General features: G+C 50.4%; 1 protein-coding gene across 1 annotated transcript in view; it reads right to left on the minus strand.

The window, feature by feature from the left end:
* ZBTB7C (zinc finger and BTB domain containing 7C) overlaps window positions 1-6,091 on the minus strand; it is a 284,962-nt gene extending 278,871 nt beyond the window's left edge. Inside the window, exon 1 of the mRNA XM_004422517.3 lies at window positions 5,930-6,091. The gene's annotated coding sequence lies outside the window, so the exon portion shown is untranslated. The remainder of the gene's footprint in view (window positions 1-5,929) is intronic.
* Window positions 6,092-13,901: the final 7,810 nt, after the last annotated feature.

Genomic DNA, 13,901 nt, shown 5'->3' on the forward strand with positions numbered 1-13,901 from the left:
AAGCTGATATTGATCCATGGGTTTCGATGGTGGGGGTCATATCTTTTTGAGCAACTAGATCTTCCCGGTGTCTCCAAAGTTACATCACATTCTAGAATTTGGTTTTGGATACATCTCTAACCCAAGATCTGCCCATTTTCTAGGATTTCATGGGGGACTCTCTCCTACTATCGAGCTCCAAAATTCTATCAGCCTAGCCTTTCCTAGCCTGTCTCTGGGTGACCTTTGACCTTTCCTTTTTTTCCTTTAAAGAAAAGACATTTTAAATGACCAGACAAGCTGGGGACTCAATGCTCCCTTCAGGCCAGGGCCTATCGGCCACTCCTTGGGCTTAGCTGGAGTCCCAGGGTCTCAACAGCAGGTGGATCCCTCCCCTTGTCTCTTAGGAGATGAGTCAGAATCTCAAGCAGAACAAGAACACATAGTTGAACACGATAAATATGCATCCAAAATTTTTAAAAACCAAATTATACAAATCAAGCTTATTCTGAGAGGTTCGTTTTACCAGGGGTCTCTAGTGCTCCAATCAGCATAATTAAATAGTAAGATCCTTCCAGAATTGATTGTGGTTTTCACATTTTTTATCATCCAAGGACCATTTCAGCAAGATGATTTTAAGCTAATAAGAACCCCCAAATTAGAAACTAATTAAGCAGATAGAAAATACAAACGTATTTGTTTTTAGTCGCGCACTATTTTTATCAGGGGACTCATGAAAAATTAGAATTGTTAAGTACCCATACGAAGGTTGTCAGTCAAGGGCAATGTGGCTTTCCACCTCTCCCTACTGCAAAATTTTAAGGTGATATATCAGAAGCTGTTCCCCGTGGGCCCCCAGAAAGCAATAAAGAGGCTAATTTTGAAGAACAGAATTACATGCTGTTAGATTTGGCGGGGAAAAGGGTGTTGCCATGATATTCTCAAATCTTTGATGATTAAGATTCACAGCACCTCTTACTTTCCGAATGCGTGTATACCTGGCAACAGGATTAAATCGCTGCAGTCTACTTTCTCCTGCCTGTTTTATAGACAAGAACATGAAGGCCTGGAGAAGTTGAGAGATCTTCGCAGGGTCACACAGCAAAACTTAGAAAGAGCCAGGAATAAATGACTATCTAAATGTGCTTGAGTTTGTGAAACCCCCTCTTCACTGTCCCCCAAATGGGCCATAGATTAACTTTTAAAATAGATGTTAAGTCACAATGACACTGGTTTGGGGGACTCTTTTAGGATTCATGACAGCCCTGAGTGCTCAGGCCCCAGGAGAGGCAGCAGGAAGCAGGAGCCAGCTGCTCCAGGGGGAGGAAACTCCCGTCCAGAGAGGCAGCAACACAGGGCCCCACAGACTGCTTTGGTGAGCCCCCAAGGATCACTGACCCAACCACACACAATCAGATGTTGACCCAACCTTGAAAACACTGTTTCAGTCCCCAGGCCTGAAAGAGAGCTTCCACTCGTCCTGTAGACTTTGCACTGATTCCAGTGAAGCTGATGCCCTGTTACTCTTTGTATCACCGACCTGCACCTCCTTATCCTGCTCCCTCCACACCAGGCCTGGAGGACACAGGATCTGCCTCTAGACAGTCCCTTCAAGCCTCTTTCCCTATCACCGACTCCTCACCAACCCAAGCCAGGTAGATGAGAAGGACCTATGGAACTTCCTTAGAATGCATGCCTGGCTCCCCTTAAGCCCAGGAAGGATGGATTATGAACTTTCGTGATAATCCAGGTGGATTCCAAACTCAAACCTACTGCTGCCATTGACACACAGGTCGTTCCCCTCTCCCAGAGGAGAACAGGAGGAGACAAGGGGTTGATTCAGAGGCGCTTGCTCTCTTGGGAGGAGCACCTAGTGGGAGCACGCAGCTGAGCCTGCTGGTGAGAAGACGGCACTTGGTGGCCCAACCTGCCACAGGATGCCAAATGGAATCAACCTAGCTGCCAGACCAGAAAACACCCCCAGGTAGGGAATTAAGAGTCTCGATAACATTTCATAGCTTTACAAAGGACTTTCACATCCCCTGTCTCATTTGAGTCTCAGAAAAACCCCAGAAGGCAGGAATAATTTAACCCATTGTTCAGATGAGGATGGGCATAGGAGAACCTGTTTTTTTGGAGTACCAACCCTGCGCCAGCTACATGTGTCAGGATGCTATGTTAATAAATGTACAGAGCAATTACTGTTTTCCGCTGTTGTTGGGAGCCAGTGACTGGAACAGATGTCATTCAAAGAATAACAAAAAATGTACTCCCCTACCCCGTGAAGAGCAGCCATATTCTGAGACAATGGGCTCCCCGGCCCTAAGGGGGAGTTACCTGTATTTTTATGGCTGAGGAAAGAAAGGGGGCAGGGAACGTAGGGATGGATCTTTGTTTCAAAGGCCAAGGCTGGGAGACAGGAGAGAGAGGGGTTGAAGGACATGCAGCTTTTGGAGTAGGATCCCTGGGTAGGTCCCAAGACACTTGGGATGGCTTAGGTGACAGGTCCCAGGGTGGCCAGCAACCTTTGCTCCACTGAACACAGTGCCTTGGTGGTGAAGGCCTAGGGCCCCAGCACTCCCTATGGTAGAGTGGACACAGGGGCACCAGCTGCCTGCAGGGCCTGCCTCCTCCAGATGACCACACAAGTCTAGCTAAGGAGAGGCCACTGGTAGCCGCGGCCACCCTGGGCCAAGGTCCAGGCCTCGCCCCCTCCCCATTTGTCCTGACCTGCAAAGCCGCACCGTTCCCATACAATAGAAGCATAGAGACAGAATGACAGAAACGCCTGCTAGGAAACTTGAGCCAAACTTAGCCAGTAGGGGAACTCAAACTGGTTTTCATTTGACTGAGGAAAATAAAAAGGATTATTTCTTGACATCGAATGTCACGGAGCAATTATTCATTATTTTATTTAGCCCTCACAGTTGCCCCGCGAGATAGAAATTATTAGTTCCACTGTTATGAAGCTTCTGAGGCTCAGAGAGCTTCAGGAACTGCCTGAGGTCAGCCCCAGAACCAGCAAGTGGTGGCGCCTGAGCCCAGCTGGTGAGACGGGCAGCCAGGGCTGGTTCCAGAGAACATATGTCACCATCTAGAACAAGCGAGTCAAGACATCTCTGATTACTCAAGCCAATTTCCCCAGGGATTCATTACAGATGTGTCATAAGAAGAGGACATAATAGTAAATCCTGTTATTTAGCCCAGGATACCCCTGGCATCTAGGTACCCCTTGACAAGATATTCTAGATTCTAGGCCCGAGCTGTCCAATACAGTAGCCACTAGCCACATGCGGCTACTGAGCACTTGAAATGTGGCTGGTCCAAACTGAAATGTACGTAAGTGTCTCATACACTCTGAACTGCAAAGACTTTGTATGAAAAGAATGTTAACTATCTCATTAATAATAATTTTTGTATTGATTACACGTTGCAATGATATAATACTTTGAACATGTTGAGTTCAATGCAACACATTATTATAATTAATTTCACTTGCTTATGTTTACCTTTTTAAATGTGGCTACTAGAAAATGAAAAATCGCATGCATGGCTTTCATCTGTGGCTCGTGCTCAGCCTCTCTGGGGCAGCCCTGCTCCAGGTCCCAAGTCTTGCCTCGAATTTGTGCCCACCTCAATCTGCCCCACTCCCAAGAACAACACTGGAAGCCATGCAGGCAAGACTCTCCAAGCATTCCGAGAATGTCCTCTTGTCTCAACACTTCTGTGAATTCCTGGATCCACCCCTCCCAGCCTCCATCCTACTCAGTGCCCATAAAGGATTCCCGGGCCCTACAACTGCCAAAGCACTCGCATGCAGTCACCATTTCTGAGTGTTCACGTCCTCCTTAAACCACATTTTCCATGGCCAGAGGAATTCTGATAACCAGGTTTTCAAAGCTCAGGCCTCAAACCCTATTAGCAATTGGAAGCCCTGGGAATTAGGATGCATTTCTCCCAGGCTTCTTTGCTCCCACCCCTGCCAGATTGTAAGTTCCTCGGAGAGTCAAACAATGAAAGTAAACTAAATGTATCGATCACTTATTATGGTGCCAGCTGCTTTGCTAAGTGTTTTGCACGTTTTATTTTATTTAATGCTCCCAACCAGTCTGAGAGTAAGAAAGTATTGTCCCCATTTGGAAGACAGGAGCCCGAGGCTCCCAGAGTCCTGGCTCTGTCTCCACTCCCCTGCTTTCCCCTCTGCTGCACACTCCCTCCCCTGGGAGCAGACTCGCCTCATGCATCTTTGCATTCCTGGCACCTAGCACAGTGCCCAGCTCACAATTCTTTGCATTTCTGGCACCTAGCACAGCGCCCAGTTCACAATAGGTACTCGGTAAATATTAGTAAACTAGTTTAAGATCCTTGTGATAGACTCGATCCCTTGCTCTTGCCTTAATCAGGAAGTATGTTGCCCCTCAACTTCCTGAGGCCGCACACATGATGAAAGTCCTCACCCACCACCTGCAGGGCTGAACCTCTTCTGCTTCCTCCTGTACCCTATCACCTCCTGCCACAAGGCCTCACAGGGTCAGCCTTCCCAGGTCCCCAGTCAGGTCTAAAATGCACGGACCAACTGCCCCACTGAGAGGTGGGGGTCTGAGTAGCCCAGGGCTTGTATACTAGGGTCCAGGGTACTGAGGGACACAGCTAGCCCCAGGCACCTGTGGAGCTGCCAGCTCCCTAGCCAGCCCCCTCCAGGCAGAGCCAGTTCCCTGACTATCTTTTCTGGGATCCCCAGAGCTCAATTCCCCTTGGCTCCTCATACAGAAAGAAGCCAAGTCCTGGCCCTGCCTGGTGCCTGTGGCTGATCCATTTCCTAGAGCCGGGCTCAGCTTTCTGGATTCCTTCATCTTATTCTTTCTGCCTGATTTAGAACAAGGCCACCCAGAAATCCTAAGACTCTGCCCCTCCTCACCCCTTGGCTTGACCCTGTGGACCCTGACGTTGGCCTGCACCAGAATGGAATTTGCCACACCCCCTTGGGCCTCATGCCCCAGGCCATTGGCCCTCTCCCTCTGCCCTGGTCAGTTTCCCAAGGCCCCAAGCTATTTTTGCTCCTGCCCCAGCCTGCCGTTTTCCCTGCAGTGGAAGTTGCCAGAGTGGTACCCTGTATGACACACACAGTGAAGACCAGATGACCAACGGAAACAGGCCCTCCATCGATCAGAGCTCATCTTTGGGGTCTCCAGTTCCACTGGCCGCCTGTCCTTCCAGCCTCAGGGCTCTTCCTTCTAGGCTCTGGGGACCTGCTCAATGCTTCCAGCCTTGGCTGACTTCCTCGGATCAACTGCTAGACCCAGGGTGTCTGCCAGCCCTCTCCTGTGCTCTCCAGACCCTACTCATGACCTTCCCCAGACACCCTTGACCATCTGCTACTTGCCTCGGCATCCTTGGATGGAAGGAGCAAACCACAAAAGGAGGGAACCACCCTTTTCCTTTTTTCACAAGAAATACCCACCCATCTCCTCACCCTGTCATTTTAGAAATCAGAACCAATCTGGAAGGCTTCCCAACCAGTGAGGTCTCCAGGTCCATCCTTCAGGTACCACTGATACATGATAGCGCTCCTGCACCCCTCACTGCCTCTGTTTCCCCACTGGCATCAGCTCCCTGCTTCCCAAGGGAGCTGGTGGGGACTAACGACTTCTTGGTTTGTTACTCTGAGTTGCTCAAACAGAGGTGCTGCATCCGTAACAGCATCAGGCCTTCCCATAAGGCAGAGGAAGTGAACCCACCTGATGCTAAATCTTCCGGTGCCTGGATCCCGCAAGCACGGGGCAGAAACTAATAACTATAAAGCATCCATCTATCATCTTATCAGGCCTTACTGTGCGTTGTTTGCATAGTTATCTTCCCAAGGGTTGACATTTTATGTCTCCTGCAGGCTGATGTATTCTCCCACCTGCCATATCATTCAGAAAGGATAGACGAGCCTCAGGTTCATTACCTGTCATTACACCGTGTACATGTCGCTGGGGGCCGAAGCATCGATTCTTCTTGAGTCTCCCTGGTGGTACAGCCCCCTGACTTGGAGGCTCCAGGTCCGACGGGCTGTGGATTACGCTCACTCCTCAGGCCTTGGGTAGGCTCCACGCCATCCCTTATTGCTTTCCTGGCTGGCCCACTCCTTAGGGGTGGTAAGGCCTTCTGAGCTCCCAGCTGCTTCAGAGGGGACCTGCAGGAAGGAGAGAGGCCCCTGTCAACCACCAGGGCCAGAAACACATGTCCAAGTTTTAATTGTTCTAGAACTTTCCAGCCATCCTCTTATTGCCCTTTATTATTAGGTCTTACAATTCCTGGTGGCTATACAGACTCTAACTCAGCTGGACTCTTTGCTACCAATGTCTAGCCCACCAACCCTATCCCCAGGCCTCAGTGTGTATGCACACACACGTACACACCCCTTCATTCCTGTCTTCTTACCTCTGCATATTTCATTTTATCCATCTGAAAGACCTGCCTTCCATCACGCATCCTGTCCCCCCATTCAGAGTTTAGCTAATACCCACCAACAGAACCTCATTGCCCCAGGAAAGAGGAAGAAGCTGGGTGTTCTCCCTCTACCAATGAGACCACAAAGAACAAGGTCATGTCTTCTGGGGACATTCCTCAATTCTTATAGCCCAGGTCCCTAGGACAAGGCTTCTGGGGTGCTGTGGTTTGGGGGCCCCAGGAAGGCCACCCACCTGTGGCTGATGATAAGCCTCCTTTCACAGCCCTTCACTCAGAGCGAGAGACTAGAGTGGAGATGCAAACCTCACTGGGTGAGGGACACAGACACTGGCTCCACTGTGTGACCACACTTCATAGCCAAGACCACGCCTCACATTCTGGGGTGCCGAGGGCAGGTGGTAAGGGGTTCCAGCTAGAAGCAGCCCTGCTCCAGTGTGAAGATCTGCCCAACTCTGGAGACTGGGTCCACACTGGCTGCAGCCCTGCACTTCTGACCAGGCATGGCCTCCAGCTCCTGAGGGTGGAGGGGGAGGGCTCCCACTGCTCTGACCCTGAGCTCCACCCCAACCCTGGGCTCCTCTGGCCTCAGTGGACCCACTGCTGAGAAGGGGCTGCGGCAGGTGGAGAGTGTCTGCCAGCGCACCCAACACTGCAGGTAAAGGGAACCACCATGGACAGGGATGAGGGTGGCAAAGGAAGGCAGGACCGTGAAGCCCCATGGATTTTGTTAGCATGATGATGACAATGTCTTACAACACGCGTAATGATTTATACCCTGCAAGCTGATTTGCATCCACTGGACCCATTTGGTTTAATGATAGCCACGTAAAGGGGTATTTTAAAGATGAGCAAACAGAAGCACAGAAAGGTTGAGAATCTCAATAAGGGTCACACAGTAAGTTAGTGAAAGAGTCAAGAGTGGAATTCCTGGCTCCCAATTATCATTCTTTCCAGCAAGTTCCCTGGCACTAGGTTAATTTCATGTCACTTCAGGGGGGTGGCAGGTCAATAGGAATGGGAAGGGGGGTAACAGCGGCATGCTTGGCATGCTGGGGGGGGATGGAAGAAGAGAACAATCATGTCTTTGGTGTCTTCCCTGATAGCAGGGTCCAGGAGGAGAGAGCACAGAGAGAACAGGGTGATAAATAGGGAAGACAGGAATGTGGAGGCTGCTAGCTAATAGGACCAGCTTGGGCAGAGGAAATTGGCTGTGATAAATAGCCACAGCTTCCGGGGGGCTGTGCCGACCTTGAGCCTCCGGGCGACCTGGCTCTCTACAGCTCTGGCCTCCAAGGCATTTCTGGACAAGGGGCACTGGGGGTTGGAAGCCCCTTTGAAAGAACAAAGTAATTATTATTACCTTCCAAAAGTGTATATACATTTCAGTGCTATTTTCTATATGTGATATATTCCTAAATAATAAAAGTTAAAAAAACTAAACCCCACAAACTTCCACCCCTAGGAAGAAAGATCTCCGCTGCTCCTGGACAATGGGATTCTCTTCCTGATTCCAAAGCTGCTCAGCTTCTATTGACGTGGAGGAATCACAACCTAGGAAATTCCTACTTGGCAATAGAAGGCAGGGCCAAGCTCCTTCCAGAACAAGCAGCACAGGCCAAAGGCCTGGAAACCCAGGAGAGGTCGCACATCCATGGAGTTAGGCAGGAAAACGACCCAAACACCAAGAGCAGCCGCGCAGCTCAGCGCAGACCCACACGCCCACCTCCGGTCAACAGCGGACTAGACCTCAAAACATCAGGCTATGGGAAGAACAGAAAGTCATCTCCTTGGCATTAGTGCTTTGTCTCAGGCAGCCAGTGGGTCCTCGTTCTACCTTGGAGCTCTGTGAGCCCTACTATGCACACTGGATGCCACGGAGGAAGAAGCTGCACCCTTTAGAAGCCAGCCACCTGCCCATCCTGCTGGCTGCAGTCACCTGGCGGCTGCAGCTCCAGAACAGCTACAGCACATCAGTTTTCGCTGGGGGTGAGGAGGGTGGGGCCAGGAGCCCTTTCGAGCCCTCCTGCAAGGTGGGGTTGAAACATATTCACAGCAGATGGTGCTGCCACCCTCACTCCAGGATTCTCATTCCTAATTATCTGTGCTGTCAGCAAAACAATTAACCCTCAAAGAAAAATTGCGCCGTCCACTCCCAACCACATGAAAAGGCAATTTTTCCCAAGGACGAGGGACACTTAGGGCAGCGGCAGAGGGAAAGTAGGGCAGCCTTGCGTTCAGTTCCGGATCTCACTCACTCCGGGCGATTTCGCCATCCTCTGACCTCTGCGGTCTGCCGCAGGCATTGCACCGGCGGCCCCTCCTGCCTCTGAGCCTGCGTGTCCTTCTCCATAGAAAGACAGGGTGAATGTGATCCCTCGGGTCCCCTTCAGTCCCACAGTGCTACCATTCTACAAGCCCGGTTCTCTTCCTCTGAATTTCAAGTTCCTTTGGAGCAGAGACTGAGTTTCCATCTGTTTCTTCATTTATTGGCTCACTTGATTATTCATCTGTTCATTCATTCATTCATTCATTCATTCAGTGATTGCATATTTACCGTGTTGCTCCCAAGAGATACAAAGAAAATATCTATTCAGCGCTTCTAACCCCTGCTTGGAGCTTTCTTCTCCTGAGATGTGGGGAGAGGAGGGAAGGACGGGGCAGGGAGAGGTGGGGGCTGCCAGGGGCTTGAGGACTTGGCAGTGGCTTGGCATCAGGCTGTAGGAGGGAAGTCCTGTTGCTGCCTTTCGTTTCTCTCTGAAGATTCAGCTGTGGAAAGGCAGCCTCCCCTCCATAGAGCTGAATTTGACGAGCAAGCCTCTTTGGTCCCAAGGCCGGCCTGCAGAGGGGTGGTGATGTGAGGAGGGCAGAGAGTCCCCTACCCCATCACCATCAGCCGCTGTGGGGCTGGTGACAGCACAGGGCCTGCGCTTCACAGGTGCTCATTGAATATGTGAGGCATGAGTGAATGAAGCAGGATGCCCTCCTTAAAGGAACTGTTTTAAAGGAAAGGAGAGTTTTTACAGGGCTAAGGCATGATGTCTGTTACCCAGGAGGCTACCGTTTAAGGCTAGGATCTGTTGGTCTAATTCATCCCTCATCATGCACTGTCATGGAAAAGAAAGCAGAGTGAGCAAGAAATTGTAGAATGTTCGCTGTTGGTGCTGCACGAGCCTTTAGGAATGACATCGTCCTGGGCCACGTTTGGCAGGTGCGATCTGGAGAGGTTGAGGGGCTGGGTGCTCACAGACAGAGAGATGGAGAATGATCCTGATGCAGGTGGCCCCACATCCAGGTCTCACTCTTGCCCCTCTCCACACTGCCTCCTAGGATCACCTCTGAACAGACTGGAGAACTCACAAGGCAGAAAGGCAAGTCCAGATCTGGGCACCGTCCAGCCCCCCGTGGGGCTGTGAGCCCCCTACTCAGGCAGGGGCTGTGCTCTGGGTACCCAGGGAAGGAATGCAGAAAACAGATCAGGACTGGGAGGGGGGGACAGAGAGCTGGGACCCCTCCTCCACCACCATTTTGCCCAGTTCAAGCCTTGCAACATTTTTCTTCTCTCTCCCTGTCGCCCATCCAGCTACCAGCACTTGCCCTCACACAGTGCCCAGCAGCACAGGCTCAGATGCCAGCTCCTCGGCATAAAAGGAGTGTGTTTATATTCAAAGCGGGCTGTTGCCCACTCAGAACCTGCCCACTCGAAAGCAGCACATGTGACTGCACCCCCTGCCCAGAGCCCAAGCAGGACAGACGCCAACCTCTGGCTGGAGACATTTCTAAATATGAGCCTGGCACAAAGAGTCAGGTTCCCAGGCCTCCTCTGCCCTGGGAGACCCAGCCAGGATTTTCAAGGCTGCGGGAGGGAGAGGGCTGGGGGCAGGCAGGATCAGGAGGCAGCCAGCTGAGACAGCCATCAGCCCCCAGAAACATCACCTGAACCCCTCCCCGGCCTTCCAGCCTCGTTAGGGGAAGAGAAAGGATTATCCTGCACCCAGAAAGTCTAATCAATTGCCCGAAACCCTTGGCAGCGGGGACAGGAAAGCCACTGCCTGCTGAAATGTGCACGGATTAAAAATATACAAATGGAATATTTTTTCTTCCCCTCTCCTCAACCCCCTGAAGCCTGGGATGCTTGTTAAAAATAGCCTTGCTGTGGCATGGATCCTACTAAACCCAACGGCTGGCAGGAAAATGAAGGAGCCAGTGGAGACAGCACTAAGTGGTTACCCAGGGGAGTGGGCTGGGGAGGGGCTGCTTTCAAGTGCTTCCGGACACACTTCTACACTGTTTGGATTTTTAACAACAAGCAGATATTATTTTCACTAGTTTGTTTTTTCAAATGGAGGTTCATCCATTGCAACCTCCAGCCTAAGCTTCAGGCTGAACTTGTACTGACCTAGCAATCCAACAGCCCAGTGCTGGCTGGCCTGGTGGTGCACTGACCCTCACCACCCAGGGCACCAGGTACAAATACAGCCCAGGGTCATGAATGGAGCACCGAATCCAGACTCAGTCTCAGATCTGTAACTAGCCGGCTCTGTGACCTCAGACAAGTCACTTGAGCTCTCTGGACTTCAGTTTCCTTAACTGTAAAATGAGGCAATTGGATTAAATGCTAAACCAGGTAGCTTCTAGTCCAAGCATTTCACAGTTTTAAGGATTGAAGGAAAACATCTGAGACTTGCCCTGTATTTCTCCCCACCATGAACAGGCAAGAGGAATGTATCCCTGGGCAGAGTGGGGTTTTAAAATCAGGAGGCAGGTAGGAAGGAGAGAAGCTGTTCTGGGAGCAGAGACTGACTCCACACCTTGCTGATGAAGTGTGCAAGGTGGAAAGAGCATCACTTCGGGACCCAAGATGTCCTGGGTTCAAATCCTGACTTCAGCTGTTTAGTATCTATGTGAATTTGGGTAATTGCTTATAACTAGTGCAAATCAACTTCCTCATCTGTAACATGGGGCAAGAATAGCCAAAGGCTGTTGCGACTATTAAATATAATAAAGTGAAAAAGTACCCGGCTCACTGTAGGAGCTTAACATCCTTTTCTTCTTCTCTTCCTCCTGTCGCTTACCCTGGACTGCATTGCAGGGTGGCTAAGAGCGCAGGCTCTGCCATCCGGTTTGCAGCCCAGCTCCACCACCTAGCAGCTTGTGACCGTGGGCAAGCCACTTAATTTCTCTGGGCCTCAGCTTCTCCATCTATAGAATGGGAGTGCGTTGGGGCTGGTGGTATGCTGCTCCAGCCCACACTCCTGCCCCTTCTAGCCAACTGGGTCCTCAGTTTGCAATCTAACATCCTCCATGGATTTGGCTTTCAGAACTCCCTTCACAAGCCTCCCCCTCCCCCAGCCTCTCTAAGGTTCCCGGCCCACAGCTGCCCAGCACCTGTGGTTGTCCCGCTGGCCTGGCCCTTCCCCCTATTCACTCCCTGCCCCCTCTCCATTTGGTCTCCACTCAGCAGGTGTGCACCTGGCCGGGAGTGTGGATTCCATCCTGGAGCCATGAAGAATGTGTGCTTCAGATCAGTGCTTCCCAAGCTTTAATGTGCTTATGAATCACCTGGGGATCTTGTCAAAATATAGACACAGACTCTGATTCAGTAGGTCCTGGGGGGGGGGGGTGGCTCTAAGATTCTGCATTTCCAACAAGCTCCCAGGGGATGCTCATGCCGCTGCTGGTCCAGGACCACCCTTTGATTAGCAAGGCTGTAGAGTGGAGGAAACCCTGGCGTGTATGTGCGTGTAGGGGTACAGGAACAGGGACAAGGCAGGCCATTATCCAAATCAGAAAAGCAGTAGAATTTTGACCAAGATGGCATGATAGAGACCGAGTGTGGATGGCAGAGACACTAATGAGGAAAAGTGGGAGAATGTTTTATGAAATTATGTGACATTACCCAACCTATAAAAATAATGCTTATTGAGATAATGCAGCAACACAGAAAGATGCTTACGAGATATTAACTGCAAAAGCAGACTACCAAATATACGCACACTAGGTCTTCAACTCCGCCAAATGCACATGTAAGAAAACTGATGGTAAGGCTACAGCTCAAGACCACGAAGGCTGTGTTATGGTGATGTAACCGGGCGCATTTTTATTTATTTGTCCTTTTCTAGATGTTTTTAATGAAGTTTTATCATTTTTGCAATTTAAACTTTATCTTCTATATATTCTCCGATGCCTACTTCCCAAAATTGTCACTTACTCTGTGCTATTGAGGTTTGATGGATTTTGAGCACAAATTGCCATTGCCGCAATGGCTGGAAAACGGTGCATTAAATCTTCTCAGTCAAACCCAAAAATAAAGCAACCCAGATTCTGTTTTTCCTCTAAGCCAAGGGTCCAGCGCTTCGGAAGGCTGGCGCTATCACCTCTCACTATAGCAACAAGGAGACCCTGGTAACCCCGAGCTTACGGTTATTAAGAGTGAAAATAGGGAGTCTGTGGCTAGATGGTCAGCAAGAAGCTACTGCAGCTTTGCACTGGACAGGCTGGGTTTGGAGCCTTCTCGGCCTCTCTTGCAAGAAATGGAAAGCAAAAATCAGACCCCAGGAGCTGGTTCCCACAAGATTACAAGGAGTGCTTGGCATTTTCTTGTTTCCCATTTCAGGGCCATAAGCTGCCCTTCAAACCCGTTCCTGACACGCCAGGAGGTGGGCTGTCATAGAATCAGAGTCCAAACTTTTGGGCCCGGGGATGCCTGCTGCTCACTCGCGTATTGGGCATGTCCACACCACTCCCAACGCCATGCCCCTAGGCTGCCCTGTGCACCTCTGGGCAGCTCTCCTGGCTTACCAGCACCCCCACACATTCATCTGGACCTCCATCCCATTCTGTGTAGGATCTCTTCAACTAGTCCTGAGGCAGATGTTTCAGGCCACCAAGCTCCCATCTAGGCCTTGGCTCTGACCTCTGGGAGGCTGGAGTGGGTCCCAGCCCCGGTCTGGCTGCTTCTGTCCGAGGTACAGCGTCTGAACCCAGGCCTGCTCCCCAGCCCCTGAATCCATTTTGCACTCTAGTGAACCAAGTTCGAGGACCAGTTCTGCCACCATCTGGCTGTGAAACCTTGGGCAAACCACTTCACATCTCTGAACTTCGATTATATCATCTATAAAAATTTTAAAATGGGTTTACGCGATCTCATGGTCTCTTTTGGTCCTAACCCTCCATGAGGCCGACAAGAATAACCACTTATCTAGCAATATGGATGAGATATTTCACATACTAGACGACTAACCATGGCCCTTCAAGCAACAAAATGTGTTTCATTTTAACCCTGCTGCACGATGTATTTTTTTTAATATTTACATGCTTCTCTTCCTTTTTGGCAAAGGACATAAAACCTAACATTTGTTTGTGTACATCTCTCCCTAGCTTTGTTCCATAGAGCACTTGCAGTGCTGAGGTGCTGAACAGAATGTAACCCCATCTTGAGGGCCCTTCAGCGTCTCTGTGAGGCTCTC

The sequence above is a fragment of the Ceratotherium simum genome, chromosome 14 (genome assembly GCF_057802395.1).
Source record: "Ceratotherium simum simum isolate JZ-2026a chromosome 14, ASM5780239v1, whole genome shotgun sequence".
NCBI classification, from domain to species: Eukaryota; Metazoa; Chordata; class Mammalia; order Perissodactyla; family Rhinocerotidae; genus Ceratotherium; species Ceratotherium simum.